General features: G+C 43.0%; 4 pseudogenes; all 4 read left to right on the top strand.

The window, feature by feature from the left end:
* The first annotated feature begins 4,741 nt into the window (after positions 1-4,741).
* On the top strand, positions 4,742-4,859 carry LOC145407955 (5S ribosomal RNA; annotated as a pseudogene).
* Positions 4,860-8,300: 3,441 nt separating this feature from the next.
* On the top strand, positions 8,301-8,418 carry LOC145407954 (5S ribosomal RNA; annotated as a pseudogene).
* Positions 8,419-11,858: 3,440 nt separating this feature from the next.
* On the top strand, positions 11,859-11,976 carry LOC145407953 (5S ribosomal RNA; annotated as a pseudogene).
* Positions 11,977-15,417: 3,441 nt separating this feature from the next.
* On the top strand, positions 15,418-15,535 carry LOC145407952 (5S ribosomal RNA; annotated as a pseudogene).
* The last annotated feature ends 2,392 nt before the right edge of the window (positions 15,536-17,927 follow it).

The following is a 17,927-nucleotide window of genomic DNA, read 5'->3' as shown; positions in this document are numbered from 1 at the left end:
CTTATCTGATAGTTTAGGCTTTATGAGCCATACCCAGTCTGCTTCAAGGATCTCGAAATGTCTGGCTGTTGATTCAAATTCTCTAAAGAACGCCTCAGGATCGGTATCAGGGAAAGATGGGATTAGTTTTACATATTTAAGCAAGTAAGATTTACGAGGTGTTTGAGATGTAGGGAGATTCTGAGGTCCTAGCAGGTTTGGTTGTGTGCCTGCTAGTTGGGCTTGAAGAGCCTGAAGTTGCAATTCATACTGCCTATTTCTTTCCTTTTCTTCATGTACCATTTTCTCACGTTCATGTTCTCTTTCCTCTCATACTCCATTTTCATTTGCATTGCCTGCATCTCTACTTTCTTTATCTCCAACAGGATTTGAGGATCTTTAATTATACTAGAAGCTTCTAGCTCCACTGCAGAGGCTTCGACTACCTCTGTGTCTCCTAAGTGGGTCAGAATTAGTGCTCTTAACTTATCTTTCCTCACATCCTGAGCGAATGGAATTTTAAATGACTTAGCAATGTACTTAAGGTCATCCTTTGATATTTTAGCAGCTTTAAGTTCATCCAAGGAGGGGTTGCCGACAAACTCTAATGCATTAAAGTCAGTCATGGTCTTGAAAGTTCCGCACTCTAAGTGAAAGCTGCTAATGGCCTTATTTCTAAGCACTGACCAGGAATAACTGGTATAACATGTATACAGTCAACATAGTTATAAGGCAGTAAATTATAACAAATGATACTAGTCACGTACAGTTGGCTAACTAGCATGGACAAGATTGGCAGTTAAGAATAGTTTAACAATGAAAAGATAACTCATGGGATAACAGCCGAATAGTGATGGCTGATTATCAGTAACAAGGGGATACTTATGGACAGACTAGCATTAACCGAGAAAAAGATGGTTAACTACCAGTGGAAAAAGACTAGCATTAACCGGGAACAAGATGGTTAACTACTAGTGACTGATTTAAAAAAGTTTTACCTCCCGTTAAATTCTTATAAACCAGTAATTGATAAGCATGAATGAGCTTCTGATACTATAACGCAATAACAAGCCAGGTTATCCAGGAGTGTATCAGCCCACACTAACACACAAAAAAGTCCTGAATAAGTACTCTTTCGAAATAACTGGCTGAAAGAGTTTAAGAATGGTCAGGTTACCACGTAGTATACGTAATTAAAGGCTGTGAACGTCAGTGGTTCACCACAGGTACATGGGTAACAAGACGAGTCTCAAACGGCTGGTGGGAAACAAGTCCTTACAAACGGAACAGGCCAAACAATCACACCTATCCTGCTACATTAACTACCCTTAAGTGGCCACTAAGTAAGGAATTTAAAGTCAATGGAAGCAGGCCTCACCGAAGGCTACACATGTGACGTGACCCTGTGAGGCGGAGAGGTTGTATTAGTTATAATAGATAATTACTAAATTACTTAACTAGCTGATTAATTATCGATCCCGGACAGGCCCCGACATGTAACAATCCGCCGCGTGGTTATCTAGTTACGGGGCGGACTCCACATTTGGTGTAAGGTAAAGACACAAGAAACAGAGTGGAACTTAACTATACTTTAATATTAAACCTTACACTACAAAAAGTACCTAACAACATTATGACAAGTAACAAGGTTAATAACAAAGATTAAAGTTATAACACTTAAACAGTAGTTACTGCACAAAGAAAAAGACAAATAGATCAGGTAGTTAAGCAAACGGACAAAGGGAAACAGTTACAGGCAAGATATAGAATTATATGATATACAAATAATACAAAATTGATATACACCCTCTTCCACGTCACAAGGTCACCGAGCACTGGTACCGTGAGGGAGGTGAATGGGGCGGTGTAAACCCACTCAGGGAGGAGGAACACTGTCAGCCGTTAATAGTGAGAGTCTGCCTTCTCTTTTTTTTTTTTTTTTTTTTTTTTTTTTTTTTTCCGGCCTATCAACCATTGGGGCCGAAGCCCCTGGTTATTAAGGCCGTGTATATACAGTATATATATATATATGTATATACATTTAAACATATATACATATATATACAGTACAAACATATATATATACATACATACACATACACCCACACACACACACACACACACTTCCATGCATACATACAGACACACTTTCATGCAAACGTACATATATATATAATAATTTTAATCTTATTTATTTTTATTTTTTTTTGTATTTTTATTTTTTTAATTTTTTCTTGGTTTTTTATTTTTATACCTTATAATATAAAGACAAACTAATCTAAAGACCCTAAAACTAATCACCTAACAGACAAATCGCTAACCTATACTAAATCCTACAGAGACAAATAGCTAGACCTACACTAATGGTAAAAATACCTCGACTAACAGAACGCCATCGACTACAGATATGTAATGCCTTTCTACATTACATACCTGCACTCATCACCTGGTGACTGTCAGTCGAGGCACAACCTAATATAGGGGACATCAATATATGAAAGGGAACCAGACGAGTCAGGAACATTTCCATATACGTCAGCTGTCGTCCCTAATTAGAATAACTTAAGCAAGATAATATAATGTATTTACATAATTTGTACAAAAAGTGAAGAACCTCGCCCAGCAGACCACCATCGACTGCAAGTGCCCAATACCTTCCTATATTGCACACTTGCACTCATCATCTGGTGACTGTCAGGCGAGGAACTTGGCTTAATGTAGGGGACATCTATATTAGAAATAGATCGGTGAGAGGAGGAACTATTTAAAATATGTCAACTGTCAACCCTGATTAATATTACAATATATACATATTTACTGTTCATAAAAACCATAACCATGCAGTAAAAAAGTCACATCACTCTGATCAGTCCGGTCTCTCTCAAGAAAGCCATCAATTTATCAGTCATAACAATGTCCCCATCACCCAGGATGGTGGAAAGGGTGAAGGGGACGTCTACTGCGCCGCAGTAATTTATAAGTGAAGCACGTTCACGAATAAATCGCCGACAGCGCAGGATGATATGACTAATAGATAACACCGCATTACAGATGTCACAGTGCGGTGGGAAGCGTCTTTCCATATATGGTTTTATGTGGGTTAAAAATGGTGGCATTCAGCCGTAATCGTGCCAACACTTTTTCTTCTAAGCGACTGGGACGGTTGGCAGTGTCCCAGTCGCCCAGGTACGGCTTACAAGTTGGAATATTGAGTCTGGTCCACTGACCTTGCCACAGAAGATTTATTGATTTCTTTCCGAGAGAGAGACTCGACCGTAGATCACGAGGAACGTCCCAAGTCTCCTCGAGCTCTACAGCCGACTTTGCAAGTAAGTCAGCCTGCTCATTGGCGTAGATGCGACAATGACCAGGCACCCAGATCAGCGTGAATGACTTGTTGCATAAATGGAACTTATTAACGATGCGGCCCTGGATCTCGTGAGAGTCCGTAGTACAAGATCAATTGCCTGAATGGCTGATTTTGAATCTGAAAATATGACAAATGAGTCATGCCTAGAATTGAGAGCATAGTCTATGGCTTTGTCAGTAGCAAAAAGTTCGGAGGTAAATACAGATGTATAAGTCGGCAACCGATACCTAAGTGCACATTCAGTCAACCACACACTTGCACCCACACATTCACTCGACTTGGAGCCGCCGGTGTACAATTGATGGGACCCCAAGTGACGCATGATGATGTTACGAAACAAGTGGTGGACTTCCGTCTCCCGCACCTTGGCCTTTGGTGCTGGGAGCCATTATATATCCACTGTAAAACCGGGTGGCTCCCAAGGCGCTATATTTTTAAGCACCAACTTGTCACAGTCACTGGGGTCCACACCAAGCTCCTGAGTTAGTAAGTGGAGGCGAACGGCAAGTGGCCAACACACCTTCCGCATAAGGTGGTGGTATTGACGGAGGGGGTACAGGCCACATTGCCGATATTACTTTTCCTATATGTTCGTATGCCATACGATAAGAACAGGTGGTCACGGCGAATACGGAGGGGAGGCACATTCACCTCCACTTCCATACGAGCTACACGGGTACACCGGACTGCTCCAAGACACATTCGCAAACATTTATTCTGTAGCACATCCAATCCTTTCAGCGTGGCATCGGATGCCAAGCCATACACCTGTACACCATAGTCTAGCTTCGATCGAATAAGTGACTTATACACCATTAATAAAGATTTTCTGTCGGCACCCCAGGTAGTACCCGCTAGGTAGGCTACTTGAGGACATTTAACGGTTTCTCACAACGAGCAAGCAAAGTATTAAAGTGAAGTTTAAAATTCATTCTACGATCAAAATGTATTCCTAAAAACTTTACAGAATTTTGAAAAGGTACTGCCTGATTATCCAAAGTTAAGCACAAATTAGGTACGTTACGATTAGTGAAGACTACAGCGGCACACTTACGGACGGAAAACTTAAATCCCCACTGCAAGGCCCATTGGTGGACGGAGTCAAGGGCTGCTTGAATCAGCCCAGCCGAAAATTGTGCATTACGGGAAGAGTGCCATATTGCACAATTGTCAGCATAGAGCGAGTATTTAAGATTCCTCAGGATGGGAGCTGATGACAGAATATCATTGATCATAATACTAAATAAAGAAGGACTAAGCACACTTCACTGCAGCACCCCGTTTTCCTGGATAAATATATCCGATGTTACGTTATGGGGCAATTTGACAGACGAAGTCCTGTCCCTCAAGAAATTTGAAATAAAAATAGGCAAATTTCCTCTTAAACCATAAGCATAGAGCTTACCACGTTGAGTACACCGCTTCCCGTCCGATCAGCGAAGTTAAGCAACGTTGGGTCTGGTTAGTACTTGGATGGGTGACCGCCTGGGAACACCAGATGCTGTTGGCATCCCTATGTGTCAGGTGGGGTTGGTGGAGGATTAGTGCCCCTCCCTGTAAAACAATTAACTCTAAGCCGTTGGCCACCCCGTTTGGGATATATGGCGTCTGGCAATGAATGAATGAATAGAGCTTCATTAGTATACCGTGTCGCCATGTCATGTCATAGGCTTTATGGATGTCCAAGAACACCCCTATCATGAATTCTTTATTGGCAAATGCCTCTGCAATACAATGCTCCAAATTCATTAAATGATCTAGTGAACTTCTGTATTTACGGAAGCCACGTTGTTGATCATTTAACAAATTCTTCGACTCTTAAACAAAAAGAAGCTTATTGTTTACCATACGTTCCATGATCTTACATAGACAAGAAGTCAACACAATAGGACGAAATGAAGTGGGATTCATAAGACGACCAGCCTCTTTGGGTATAGGTATGACGTGCGCAAAGTGCCATGAGTTTGGGAACATTCGAGACGCCCAAAACTCATTGTACAATGCTAACATCTTAATCAGGTTGTCCTGATTAAGATGCTGGATCATACCGTACGTGATGGTGTCTGGTCCAGGGCCCGGATGCACAAACGGCCTTAAGGCTACACATGGCCTTAAGTCGGGTAGTTTAAGGCCGTAGGTCGCTAAGGCCCATGCACGAAGCACGTACAGGAGGGTAAGCCTCGGTAAGGCCGCCTCAGCCGCTGAGGCTGGGTCGGAGCAGCCTTACTGTATTGAGACCCGTAAATAAAGTAACTCCGATTTGATATTCTCTATAGCACAAACCGGACCAAACTTGTTATTGTTTATCTCGGTACGGAGTTGATGGTTGCCTGTGAACTAGATCGTGCTTTGAGAAGGGAATGGAGGTTTCCTGGATCCACTGAACCCCCATAACACAAATGATGAACATGCATTGAGACAATATTGCCTCCCCAGGAGCAAATTCCTTCTTTTAACAGAACTTGAGCCTCATACTGGGAGTGTCACGCTACACTCCCATGCCATTCTTGCCTACGCAACAATTTTTGGCAACCCAGGGGAATTTTCAGTGTTGTTGGAGAGTGGTATTCATCAGTCAACAAGTATATCCAAAGTGATATCACGTGTGACAGATGCTTTAAACAGGAACTGACAGAAAAATTAAGATGCTCAGTGCTTTGCTGAGAAGAACAGAGACTAGAGGGTTTTCACAGAATAAATAATTTTTCTAAAGTGCTTGGGTCCCCCATGAGAAGGGAGGGAAAGAACACATCCCCAGTATCCCTGCTTTTAAAGGGCAACTAAGGAGGAACCTATTTGTCTTCAGTCCTTCATTCCTAACTGTCCTCTTCTGTCTTCTGTCCTACCCCCTTTTCTTGATGTTTGCATGTTTCTTATGGTCTTTATTTTCCCTCTACGTCTGTTTTGCCATGCAGCCATATTATGGGTTGGTGATAATTCTTCATTGTTAACTTCCTAAAGTGCTTGGAGCAATGGATTGAACTCTCATACCAATTAAGGCCCCAGATCACAAAGAACATGTATTTGTCAGTTGTAATGGGTTCCATTCACTGGACGTGCAAGTTGTGACAGCAACAAAATGATAATGAGCTGTAAATACAGATATCCTGGCAATAATCACGCTGCCTATATCTGGGCTAATTCTATCCTCCACCAGAGATGTGAACCAAGGTGTCTATGGTGACAGTTTTCTGCTAGGTAACTGTGGTTGCTGATTACTTTGTGTGAAGTTAGACAATGGTTAGGTAAAACATGGCAAACATAATAAGTTCCCGTTCATATTGCTGTTTTGTTTCTTTACTCCTAAACCCTTCCATCTTACTAATGTTTTAAAGGTTGAGTGGGTGTAATGCTGGAGTGCTTTTCATTGCACCCTACATTGTTTTCAATTAATTACTGGTACTTCACTTGCTTATCCTTGACTGTTGTGTTAATGTTACCGGCATTCTGTGAAAATAAGGTATTGTATAGATCGCCCAGGTATTCGACAGAATGTCTTGCATTTTTTGGCAAGGTATGAAATAAGCTTATTTCATTGCCGTAGATGCGACAATGACCAGGCACCCAGATCAGCGTGAATGACTTGTTGCATAAATGGAACTTATTAACGATGCGGCCCTGGATCTCGTGAGAGTCCGTAGTACAAGATCAATTGCCTGAATGGCTGATTTTGAATCTGAAAATATGACAAATGAGTCATGCCTAGAATTGAGAGCATAGTCTATGGCTTTGTCAGTAGCAAAAAGTTCGGAGGTAAATACAGATGTATAAGTCGGCAACCGATACCTAAGTGCACATTCAGTCAACCACACACTTGCACCCACACATTCACTCGACTTGGAGCCGCCGGTGTACAATTGATGGGACCCCAAGTGACGCATGATGATGTTACGAAACAAGTGGTGGACTTCCGTCTCCCGCACCTTGGCCTTTGGTGCTGGGAGCCATTATATATCCACTGTAAAACCGGGTGGCTCCCAAGGCGCTATATTTTTAAGCACCAACTTGTCACAGTCACTGGGGTCCACACCAAGCTCCTGAGTTAGTAAGTGGAGGCGAACGGCAAGTGGCCAACACACCTTCCGCATAAGGTGGTGGTATTGACGGAGGGGGTACAGGCCACATTGCCGATATTACTTTTCCTATATGTTCGTATGCCATACGATAAGAACAGGTGGTCACGGCGAATACGGAGGGGAGGCACATTCACCTCCACTTCCATACGAGCTACACGGGTACACCGGACTGCTCCAAGACACATTCGCAAACATTTATTCTGTAGCACATCCAATCCTTTCAGCGTGGCATCGGATGCCAAGCCATACACCTGTACACCATAGTCTAGCTTCGATCGAATAAGTGACTTATACACCATTAATAAAGATTTTCTGTCGGCACCCCAGGTAGTACCCGCTAGGTAGGCTACTTGAGGACATTTAACGGTTTCTCACAACGAGCAAGCAAAGTATTAAAGTGAAGTTTAAAATTCATTCTACGATCAAAATGTATTCCTAAAAACTTTACAGAATTTTGAAAAGGTACTGCCTGATTATCCAAAGTTAAGCACAAATTAGGTACGTTACGATTAGTGAAGACTACAGCGGCACACTTACGGACGGAAAACTTAAATCCCCACTGCAAGGCCCATTGGTGGACGGAGTCAAGGGCTGCTTGAATCAGCCCAGCCGAAAATTGTGCATTACGGGAAGAGTGCCATATTGCACAATTGTCAGCATAGAGCGAGTATTTAAGATTCCTCAGGATGGGAGCTGATGACAGAATATCATTGATCATAATACTAAATAAAGAAGGACTAAGCACACTTCACTGCAGCACCCCGTTTTCCTGGATAAATATATCCGATGTTACGTTATGGGGCAATTTGACAGACGAAGTCCTGTCCCTCAAGAAATTTGAAATAAAAATAGGCAAATTTCCTCTTAAACCATAAGCATAGAGCTTACCACGTTGAGTACACCGCTTCCCGTCCGATCAGCGAAGTTAAGCAACGTTGGGTCTGGTTAGTACTTGGATGGGTGACCGCCTGGGAACACCAGATGCTGTTGGCATCCCTATGTGTCAGGTGGGGTTGGTGGAGGATTAGTGCCCCTCCCTGTAAAACAATTAACTCTAAGCCGTTGGCCACCCCGTTTGGGATATATGGCGTCTGGCAATGAATGAATGAATAGAGCTTCATTAGTATACCGTGTCGCCATGTCATGTCATAGGCTTTATGGATGTCCAAGAACACCCCTATCATGAATTCTTTATTGGCAAATGCCTCTGCAATACAATGCTCCAAATTCATTAAATGATCTAGTGAACTTCTGTATTTACGGAAGCCACGTTGTTGATCATTTAACAAATTCTTCGACTCTTAAACAAAAAGAAGCTTATTGTTTACCATACGTTCCATGATCTTACATAGACAAGAAGTCAACACAATAGGACGAAATGAAGTGGGATTCATAAGACGACCAGCCTCTTTGGGTATAGGTATGACGTGCGCAAAGTGCCATGAGTTTGGGAACATTCGAGACGCCCAAAACTCATTGTACAATGCTAACATCTTAATCAGGTTGTCCTGATTAAGATGCTGGATCATACCGTACGTGATGGTGTCTGGTCCAGGGCCCGGATGCACAAACGGCCTTAAGGCTACACATGGCCTTAAGTCGGGTAGTTTAAGGCCGTAGGTCGCTAAGGCCCATGCACGAAGCACGTACAGGAGGGTAAGCCTCGGTAAGGCCGCCTCAGCCGCTGAGGCTGGGTCGGAGCAGCCTTACTGTATTGAGACCCGTAAATAAAGTAACTCCGATTTGATATTCTCTATAGCACAAACCGGACCAAACTTGTTATTGTTTATCTCGGTACGGAGTTGATGGTTGCCTGTGAACTAGATCGTGCTTTGAGAAGGGAATGGAGGTTTCCTGGATCCACTGAACCCCCATAACACAAATGATGAACATGCATTGAGACAATATTGCCTCCCCAGGAGCAAATTCCTTCTTTTAACAGAACTTGAGCCTCATACTGGGAGTGTCACGCTACACTCCCATGCCATTCTTGCCTACGCAACAATTTTTGGCAACCCAGGGGAATTTTCAGTGTTGTTGGAGAGTGGTATTCATCAGTCAACAAGTATATCCAAAGTGATATCACGTGTGACAGATGCTTTAAACAGGAACTGACAGAAAAATTAAGATGCTCAGTGCTTTGCTGAGAAGAACAGAGACTAGAGGGTTTTCACAGAATAAATAATTTTTCTAAAGTGCTTGGGTCCCCCATGAGAAGGGAGGGAAAGAACACATCCCCAGTATCCCTGCTTTTAAAGGGCAACTAAGGAGGAACCTATTTGTCTTCAGTCCTTCATTCCTAACTGTCCTCTTCTGTCTTCTGTCCTACCCCCTTTTCTTGATGTTTGCATGTTTCTTATGGTCTTTATTTTCCCTCTACGTCTGTTTTGCCATGCAGCCATATTATGGGTTGGTGATAATTCTTCATTGTTAACTTCCTAAAGTGCTTGGAGCAATGGATTGAACTCTCATACCAATTAAGGCCCCAGATCACAAAGAACATGTATTTGTCAGTTGTAATGGGTTCCATTCACTGGACGTGCAAGTTGTGACAGCAACAAAATGATAATGAGCTGTAAATACAGATATCCTGGCAATAATCACGCTGCCTATATCTGGGCTAATTCTATCCTCCACCAGAGATGTGAACCAAGGTGTCTATGGTGACAGTTTTCTGCTAGGTAACTGTGGTTGCTGATTACTTTGTGTGAAGTTAGACAATGGTTAGGTAAAACATGGCAAACATAATAAGTTCCCGTTCATATTGCTGTTTTGTTTCTTTACTCCTAAACCCTTCCATCTTACTAATGTTTTAAAGGTTGAGTGGGTGTAATGCTGGAGTGCTTTTCATTGCACCCTACATTGTTTTCAATTAATTACTGGTACTTCACTTGCTTATCCTTGACTGTTGTGTTAATGTTACCGGCATTCTGTGAAAATAAGGTATTGTATAGATCGCCCAGGTATTCGACAGAATGTCTTGCATTTTTTGGCAAGGTATGAAATAAGCTTATTTCATTGCCGTAGATGCGACAATGACCAGGCACCCAGATCAGCGTGAATGACTTGTTGCATAAATGGAACTTATTAACGATGCGGCCCTGGATCTCGTGAGAGTCCGTAGTACAAGATCAATTGCCTGAATGGCTGATTTTGAATCTGAAAATATGACAAATGAGTCATGCCTAGAATTGAGAGCATAGTCTATGGCTTTGTCAGTAGCAAAAAGTTCGGAGGTAAATACAGATGTATAAGTCGGCAACCGATACCTAAGTGCACATTCAGTCAACCACACACTTGCACCCACACATTCACTCGACTTGGAGCCGCCGGTGTACAATTGATGGGACCCCAAGTGACGCATGATGATGTTACGAAACAAGTGGTGGACTTCCGTCTCCCGCACCTTGGCCTTTGGTGCTGGGAGCCATTATATATCCACTGTAAAACCGGGTGGCTCCCAAGGCGCTATATTTTTAAGCACCAACTTGTCACAGTCACTGGGGTCCACACCAAGCTCCTGAGTTAGTAAGTGGAGGCGAACGGCAAGTGGCCAACACACCTTCCGCATAAGGTGGTGGTATTGACGGAGGGGGTACAGGCCACATTGCCGATATTACTTTTCCTATATGTTCGTATGCCATACGATAAGAACAGGTGGTCACGGCGAATACGGAGGGAGGCACATTCACCTCCACTTCCATACGAGCTACACGGGTACACCGGACTGCTCCAAGACACATTCGCAAACATTTATTCTGTAGCACATCCAATCCTTTCAGCGTGGCATCGGATGCCAAGCCATACACCTGTACACCATAGTCTAGCTTCGATCGAATAAGTGACTTATACACCATTAATAAAGATTTTCTGTCGGCACCCCAGGTAGTACCCGCTAGGTAGGCTACTTGAGGACATTTAACGGTTTCTCACAACGAGCAAGCAAAGTATTAAAGTGAAGTTTAAAATTCATTCTACGATCAAAATGTATTCCTAAAAACTTTACAGAATTTTGAAAAGGTACTGCCTGATTATCCAAAGTTAAGCACAAATTAGGTACGTTACGATTAGTGAAGACTACAGCGGCACACTTACGGACGGAAAACTTAAATCCCCACTGCAAGGCCCATTGGTGGACGGAGTCAAGGGCTGCTTGAATCAGCCCAGCCGAAAATTGTGCATTACGGGAAGAGTGCCATATTGCACAATTGTCAGCATAGAGCGAGTATTTAAGATTCCTCAGGATGGGAGCTGATGACAGAATATCATTGATCATAATACTAAATAAAGAAGGACTAAGCACACTTCACTGCAGCACCCCGTTTTCCTGGATAAATATATCCGATGTTACGTTATGGGGCAATTTGACAGACGAAGTCCTGTCCCTCAAGAAATTTGAAATAAAAATAGGCAAATTTCCTCTTAAACCATAAGCATAGAGCTTACCACGTTGAGTACACCGCTTCCCGTCCGATCAGCGAAGTTAAGCAACGTTGGGTCTGGTTAGTACTTGGATGGGTGACCGCCTGGGAACACCAGATGCTGTTGGCATCCCTATGTGTCAGGTGGGGTTGGTGGAGGATTAGTGCCCCTCCCTGTAAAACAATTAACTCTAAGCCGTTGGCCACCCCGTTTGGGATATATGGCGTCTGGCAATGAATGAATGAATAGAGCTTCATTAGTATACCGTGTCGCCATGTCATGTCATAGGCTTTATGGATGTCCAAGAACACCCCTATCATGAATTCTTTATTGGCAAATGCCTCTGCAATACAATGCTCCAAATTCATTAAATGATCTAGTGAACTTCTGTATTTACGGAAGCCACGTTGTTGATCATTTAACAAATTCTTCGACTCTTAAACAAAAAGAAGCTTATTGTTTACCATACGTTCCATGATCTTACATAGACAAGAAGTCAACACAATAGGACGAAATGAAGTGGGATTCATAAGACGACCAGCCTCTTTGGGTATAGGTATGACGTGCGCAAAGTGCCATGAGTTTGGGAACATTCGAGACGCCCAAAACTCATTGTACAATGCTAACATCTTAATCAGGTTGTCCTGATTAAGATGCTGGATCATACCGTACGTGATGGTGTCTGGTCCAGGGCCCGGATGCACAAACGGCCTTAAGGCTACACATGGCCTTAAGTCGGGTAGTTTAAGGCCGTAGGTCGCTAAGGCCCATGCACGAAGCACGTACAGGAGGGTAAGCCTCGGTAAGGCCGCCTCAGCCGCTGAGGCTGGGTCGGAGCAGCCTTACTGTATTGAGACCCGTAAATAAAGTAACTCCGATTTGATATTCTCTATAGCACAAACCGGACCAAACTTGTTATTGTTTATCTCGGTACGGAGTTGATGGTTGCCTGTGAACTAGATCGTGCTTTGAGAAGGGAATGGAGGTTTCCTGGATCCACTGAACCCCCATAACACAAATGATGAACATGCATTGAGACAATATTGCCTCCCCAGGAGCAAATTCCTTCTTTTAACAGAACTTGAGCCTCATACTGGGAGTGTCACGCTACACTCCCATGCCATTCTTGCCTACGCAACAATTTTTGGCAACCCAGGGGAATTTTCAGTGTTGTTGGAGAGTGGTATTCATCAGTCAACAAGTATATCCAAAGTGATATCACGTGTGACAGATGCTTTAAACAGGAACTGACAGAAAAATTAAGATGCTCAGTGCTTTGCTGAGAAGAACAGAGACTAGAGGGTTTTCACAGAATAAATAATTTTTCTAAAGTGCTTGGGTCCCCCATGAGAAGGGAGGGAAAGAACACATCCCCAGTATCCCTGCTTTTAAAGGGCAACTAAGGAGGAACCTATTTGTCTTCAGTCCTTCATTCCTAACTGTCCTCTTCTGTCTTCTGTCCTACCCCCTTTTCTTGATGTTTGCATGTTTCTTATGGTCTTTATTTTCCCTCTACGTCTGTTTTGCCATGCAGCCATATTATGGGTTGGTGATAATTCTTCATTGTTAACTTCCTAAAGTGCTTGGAGCAATGGATTGAACTCTCATACCAATTAAGGCCCCAGATCACAAAGAACATGTATTTGTCAGTTGTAATGGGTTCCATTCACTGGACGTGCAAGTTGTGACAGCAACAAAATGATAATGAGCTGTAAATACAGATATCCTGGCAATAATCACGCTGCCTATATCTGGGCTAATTCTATCCTCCACCAGAGATGTGAACCAAGGTGTCTATGGTGACAGTTTTCTGCTAGGTAACTGTGGTTGCTGATTACTTTGTGTGAAGTTAGACAATGGTTAGGTAAAACATGGCAAACATAATAAGTTCCCGTTCATATTGCTGTTTTGTTTCTTTACTCCTAAACCCTTCCATCTTACTAATGTTTTAAAGGTTGAGTGGGTGTAATGCTGGAGTGCTTTTCATTGCACCCTACATTGTTTTCAATTAATTACTGGTACTTCACTTGCTTATCCTTGACTGTTGTGTTAATGTTACCGGCATTCTGTGAAAATAAGGTATTGTATAGATCGCCCAGGTATTCGACAGAATGTCTTGCATTTTTTGGCAAGGTATGAAATAAGCTTATTTCATTGCCGTAGATGCGACAATGACCAGGCACCCAGATCAGCGTGAATGACTTGTTGCATAAATGGAACTTATTAACGATGCGGCCCTGGATCTCGTGAGAGTCCGTAGTACAAGATCAATTGCCTGAATGGCTGATTTTGAATCTGAAAATATGACAAATGAGTCATGCCTAGAATTGAGAGCATAGTCTATGGCTTTGTCAGTAGCAAAAAGTTCGGAGGTAAATACAGATGTATAAGTCGGCAACCGATACCTAAGTGCACATTCAGTCAACCACACACTTGCACCCACACATTCACTCGACTTGGAGCCGCCGGTGTACAATTGATGGGACCCCAAGTGACGCATGATGATGTTACGAAACAAGTGGTGGACTTCCGTCTCCCGCACCTTGGCCTTTGGTGCTGGGAGCCATTATATATCCACTGTAAAACCGGGTGGCTCCCAAGGCGCTATATTTTTAAGCACCAACTTGTCACAGTCACTGGGGTCCACACCAAGCTCCTGAGTTAGTAAGTGGAGGCGAACGGCAAGTGGCCAACACACCTTCCGCATAAGGTGGTGGTATTGACGGAGGGGGTACAGGCCACATTGCCGATATTACTTTTCCTATATGTTCGTATGCCATACGATAAGAACAGGTGGTCACGGCGAATACGGAGGGGAGGCACATTCACCTCCACTTCCATACGAGCTACACGGGTACACCGGACTGCTCCAAGACACATTCGCAAACATTTATTCTGTAGCACATCCAATCCTTTCAGCGTGGCATCGGATGCCAAGCCATACACCTGTACACCATAGTCTAGCTTCGATCGAATAAGTGACTTATACACCATTAATAAAGATTTTCTGTCGGCACCCCAGGTAGTACCCGCTAGGTAGGCTACTTGAGGACATTTAACGGTTTCTCACAACGAGCAAGCAAAGTATTAAAGTGAAGTTTAAAATTCATTCTACGATCAAAATGTATTCCTAAAAACTTTACAGAATTTTGAAAAGGTACTGCCTGATTATCCAAAGTTAAGCACAAATTAGGTACGTTACGATTAGTGAAGACTACAGCGGCACACTTACGGACGGAAAACTTAAATCCCCACTGCAAGGCCCATTGGTGGACGGAGTCAAGGGCTGCTTGAATCAGCCCAGCCGAAAATTGTGCATTACGGGAAGAGTGCCATATTGCACAATTGTCAGCATAGAGCGAGTATTTAAGATTCCTCAGGATGGGAGCTGATGACAGAATATCATTGATCATAATACTAAATAAAGAAGGACTAAGCACACTTCACTGCAGCACCCCGTTTTCCTGGATAAATATATCCGATGTTACGTTATGGGGCAATTTGACAGACGAAGTCCTGTCCCTCAAGAAATTTGAAATAAAAATAGGCAAATTTCCTCTTAAACCATAAGCATAGAGCTTACCACGTTGAGTACACCGCTTCCCGTCCGATCAGCGAAGTTAAGCAACGTTGGGTCTGGTTAGTACTTGGATGGGTGACCGCCTGGGAACACCAGATGCTGTTGGCATCCCTATGTGTCAGGTGGGGTTGGTGGAGGATTAGTGCCCCTCCCTGTAAAACAATTAACTCTAAGCCGTTGGCCACCCCGTTTGGGATATATGGCGTCTGGCAATGAATGAATGAATAGAGCTTCATTAGTATACCGTGTCGCCATGTCATGTCATAGGCTTTATGGATGTCCAAGAACACCCCTATCATGAATTCTTTATTGGCAAATGCCTCTGCAATACAATGCTCCAAATTCATTAAATGATCTAGTGAACTTCTGTATTTACGGAAGCCACGTTGTTGATCATTTAACAAATTCTTCGACTCTTAAACAAAAAGAAGCTTATTGTTTACCATACGTTCCATGATCTTACATAGACAAGAAGTCAACACAATAGGACGAAATGAAGTGGGATTCATAAGACGACCAGCCTCTTTGGGTATAGGTATGACGTGCGCAAAGTGCCATGAGTTTGGGAACATTCGAGACGCCCAAAACTCATTGTACAATGCTAACATCTTAATCAGGTTGTCCTGATTAAGATGCTGGATCATACCGTACGTGATGGTGTCTGGTCCAGGGCCCGGATGCACAAACGGCCTTAAGGCTACACATGGCCTTAAGTCGGGTAGTTTAAGGCCGTAGGTCGCTAAGGCCCATGCACGAAGCACGTACAGGAGGGTAAGCCTCGGTAAGGCCGCCTCAGCCGCTGAGGCTGGGTCGGAGCAGCCTTACTGTATTGAGACCCGTAAATAAAGTAACTCCGATTTGATATTCTCTATAGCACAAACCGGACCAAACTTGTTATTGTTTATCTCGGTACGGAGTTGATGGTTGCCTGTGAACTAGATCGTGCTTTGAGAAGGGAATGGAGGTTTCCTGGATCCACTGAACCCCCATAACACAAATGATGAACATGCATTGAGACAATATTGCCTCCCCAGGAGCAAATTCCTTCTTTTAACAGAACTTGAGCCTCATACTGGGAGTGTCACGCTACACTCCCATGCCATTCTTGCCTACGCAACAATTTTTGGCAACCCAGGGGAATTTTCAGTGTTGTTGGAGAGTGGTATTCATCAGTCAACAAGTATATCCAAAGTGATATCACGTGTGACAGATGCTTTAAACAGGAACTGACAGAAAAATTAAGATGCTCAGTGCTTTGCTGAGAAGAACAGAGACTAGAGGGTTTTCACAGAATAAATAATTTTTCTAAAGTGCTTGGGTCCCCCATGAGAAGGGAGGGAAAGAACACATCCCCAGTATCCCTGCTTTTAAAGGGCAACTAAGGAGGAACCTATTTGTCTTCAGTCCTTCATTCCTAACTGTCCTCTTCTGTCTTCTGTCCTACCCCCTTTTCTTGATGTTTGCATGTTTCTTATGGTCTTTATTTTCCCTCTACGTCTGTTTTGCCATGCAGCCATATTATGGGTTGGTGATAATTCTTCATTGTTAACTTCCTAAAGTGCTTGGAGCAATGGATTGAACTCTCATACCAATTAAGGCCCCAGATCACAAAGAACATGTATTTGTCAGTTGTAATGGGTTCCATTCACTGGACGTGCAAGTTGTGACAGCAACAAAATGATAATGAGCTGTAAATACAGATATCCTGGCAATAATCACGCTGCCTATATCTGGGCTAATTCTATCCTCCACCAGAGATGTGAACCAAGGTGTCTATGGTGACAGTTTTCTGCTAGGTAACTGTGGTTGCTGATTACTTTGTGTGAAGTTAGACAATGGTTAGGTAAAACATGGCAAACATAATAAGTTCCCGTTCATATTGCTGTTTTGTTTCTTTACTCCTAAACCCTTCCATCTTACTAATGTTTTAAAGGTTGAGTGGGTGTAATGCTGGAGTGCTTTTCATTGCACCCTACATTGTTTTCAATTAATTACTGGTACTTCACTTGCTTATCCTTGACTGTTGTGTTAATGTTACCGGCATTCTGTGAAAATAAGGTATTGTATAGATCGCCCAGGTATTCGACAGAATGTCTTGCATTTTTTGGCAAGGTATGAAATAAGCTTATTTCATTGCCGTAGATGCGACAATGACCAGGCACCCAGATCAGCGTGAATGACTTGTTGCATAAATGGAACTTATTAACGATGCGGCCCTGGATCTCGTGAGAGTCCGTAGTACAAGATCAATTGCCTGAATGGCTGATTTTGAATCTGAAAATATGACAAATGAGTCATGCCTAGAATTGAGAGCATAGTCTATGGCTTTGTCAGTAGCAAAAAGTTCGGAGGTAAATACAGATGTATAAGTCGGCAACCGATACCTAAGTGCACATTCAGTCAACCACACACTTGCACCCACACATTCACTCGACTTGGAGCCGCCGGTGTACAATTGATGGGACCCCAAGTGACGCATGATGATGTTACGAAACAAGTG

Source organism: Coenobita brevimanus, chromosome 74 (genome assembly GCF_032717465.1).
Source record: "Coenobita brevimanus isolate Jiangsu-jjx chromosome 74, ASM3271746v2, whole genome shotgun sequence".
Classification (NCBI taxonomy): Eukaryota; Metazoa; Arthropoda; class Malacostraca; order Decapoda; family Coenobitidae; genus Coenobita; species Coenobita brevimanus.
The sequence above is the reverse complement of the archived record's forward strand: the minus strand, read 5'-3'. Positions and strand labels throughout refer to the sequence as shown.